The sequence below is a fragment of the Panthera tigris genome, chromosome D3 (assembly GCF_018350195.1).
Source record: "Panthera tigris isolate Pti1 chromosome D3, P.tigris_Pti1_mat1.1, whole genome shotgun sequence".
NCBI lineage: Eukaryota > Metazoa > Chordata > Mammalia > Carnivora > Felidae > Panthera > Panthera tigris.
Window position 1 is genome coordinate 42,681,836 of NC_056671.1, and position 2,923 is coordinate 42,684,758.

General features: G+C 37.6%; 1 pseudogene; it reads right to left on the bottom strand.

The window, feature by feature from the left end:
* Positions 1-2,143: 2,143 nt before the first annotated feature.
* Positions 2,144-2,278, bottom strand: LOC122232843 (annotated as a pseudogene).
* Between the last annotated feature and the right edge of the window lie 645 nt (positions 2,279-2,923).

The following is a 2,923-nucleotide window of genomic DNA, read 5'->3' on the forward strand; positions in this document are numbered from 1 at the left end:
CATTCTTTGAGAGCAAGGGTCATAGATTAATCATTTTTACATCAGCCTATTTCCTTTACTCTAGGTAATTTCATCCATTCCCATGACTTAAATGTCAATGTATATCATGCCTAGGATATATGTCATTTAAATGTATGACTTCCAAATTTGTATCTCTAACCTGGACCATTTTGTTGAGCTCCATGCTAGCACGTCTAAGTATTTAACCTGGATATTTAACAGGAATCTTAAAATGAACATGTCCACAGCAGAATTCTTTATTTTCCCCTGAAATCCTGCTCCACACAGCATTTTCCATTCCTGGTCATGAAACTACTACCCAATTACTGAAGCCCCAGATACAGACATCATCCTCATTCTGCCTTTTCTCTTTTATCACCATCACTCACCTCGTCAGCAACTTCTACTGGCTCTACTTCCAGAATGTTACTCTTATCCACCCACTGTTTTCCATGTTCACTACTGCCACCTTTATCCAAGCACCATGAGTCCTTGCCTTTTCTATCGCAGCAGCATAATTGCTATCACAGCTTTCCCTCTCCACCTGCTACAAACTCTTCCAAATAGTAACTTCAAATATCAACCAAATAATGTCACTGAACTGTTTTGTCACTACAGACAGAAAAAAATCCCAACTCATCACCCTCACTTACAAGGCACTACATAATCTACCTTGACTCTCCAGGGTCTCACATCAGTTAGTAAGACCACTGAAGTAGGGCTGGCAACACAAGTTAGTGGGGAAGTCAACCTAGTTTTTAAAAACATTGAAAGGCCTTCACTGAAAGAGAATGTGTTTAGGGAAAAGGAGTTCCCCTACTCATTTTTAACGACTTTTCTAAGAGCTAGAGATTTTCACCTACAACATAATCAATTTGAGAGGAAAAAAAATCTAAGAAGGTGTTAATGAAAAAATGCTAAGCATCCCAAATTGCAAGTCCTCTTCAATAGGGAGCATAAGATCATTAGTGGAATTAACTTGGAATTGAATAGCTATTTTGGGACCCCACAGCACACACCCCAACTATCTTTCATCCAAAAATGTTATCTCTAACCTGTGACCATTCTTTCCCCAAACTGACCTCCTACAAGGCACTTGCAAAAAATCCTGCCTCAATATTTTATTTCTCTGTAGAATACCCTTTATCTTTACAAATCATCTTTACAAAAAATGAATTGTACTGAAAGTTCATTAAGGCATTATCGTGGGACCTCTTTCTAATATTAGCTGTTAAATCCTCAGGTTGTAATCAAATCCTTTGAGCACTTTATTACCTAAACAATATTGAGTGTGGCCTAAAACAGGTAATATTTTGCCAAACCCAGACCAATGGTGGGAGGTTTCAGGATGGGGCTCCAATGTGCATTTATTCATATTTGTTGGTATTGCTTTTCAGAAGTTTCAATGGTGGTTTGAATTTCTCAAGGGTTACACTATGATTTCTCCTGTGTAGTGTTCTACAGCATCACTGATTAGCCACTTACAAGAGTATAAGCCCCCATCTTCTTAAAATAAATAGCCTGTAGTCTCCTAGGATCATGACAAAGTACCATACAGTAGGTGGCTTAAACAATAGAAATTTATTTTCTTACAACTCTGGAAGCTACAAGTCCCAGATCAAGCTGCTAACAACATTGGTTTTGGGACACATCTCTCTTTTTGGTTTATGGACAGCCATCTTCTCATTGTATCCTCACATGGCCTCTTCTCTGTGCATGCCCAAAGAGAGAGACAGAGAGATAATCTCTGATATTTTCTCCTCTTCTAAGGATACCAGTTCTATCAAGTTACAGTTCCAACCTTATGACTTCATTTAAACTCAATTACCTACTTAACGGCCCAATGTCTAAAGATGGTCACACAGAGGATTATGGCTTCCACATATGAATTTTGGAGAGGACACAATTCAATCCCTAACAAAGAGACTTTGCAATATTGGGAGGAGCATCTTAACAGAAATCTCCAGTTAAAACCATATAATCCGAACAACTGAAGTATGGGCTAAAAGTGGTGTCACAAATCTGGCACTAGGGGACACGTAAACTGAGCTGAACTATATAGACAGCAATGTAAATCTAGTTAATGCCAGTCAGAGCAAAATATCATAATTTCAGTTTTAAACACAATAATGTGCTGTTTTTTACTTGTATCAAGAATTACTATCAATCTCCATTCATTGGGCCAGAGACCCTTGTGGTGTTACCAAAAGCCTTGCCCATCATGTAGCACACTACCTACACTTGTGAGTTCATTATGCCAGATTTTTCATTGTTCAAATTAACTCTGATTATAAGTTAGGGATAAATAAAGTAAACAAGCATGCAAAGTTTGGGTTTTTTTTTCTTTCAGAGAGGAGAAGATTTAATGCACTGTAGGAGTAATTTACTAAATAGTACTTCAGCTTCTTACTAATTAAAGAGTGACTCAGGTCATGCATTTAAGTGCACACAGCCCCAGATGTCTCATAAGTCAACAACACTACATAAACAACACCATTTTATCCTGAATTGAGCACGTTGAACACTGGCAAAGTTCAAATTTGCTAGAATCCGTACTTTGTAACTTGCACTCCATTTCAATCATCTCAAGTAAGGAAAGTTTGCTGGCATACATTTTTTTCTTTGTTGATTCTCTGGTATAACACAACTGTTCAGCCACACTAATAACTTTGACAATATCCAAAACTACCTCATCAATTTATGAAAGCAGTAGAGCTTTACTAAGCCATAACTCTTTAATTGGAGTCAAATAGCTGTTTCTTTGACACTAAGTGTTGCCCACCTAGATTTTGTAACCTAATTTCCTTAGCTAATGAGAACAGTGTGTCACAGTAGATAGAAGTTGGTCTGAAAATTAAAGCAGCAAATGTAACGGAGTTTTCTGTTCCAGGGAGAGTTACTTTGAAATCCAATAAGGACAACA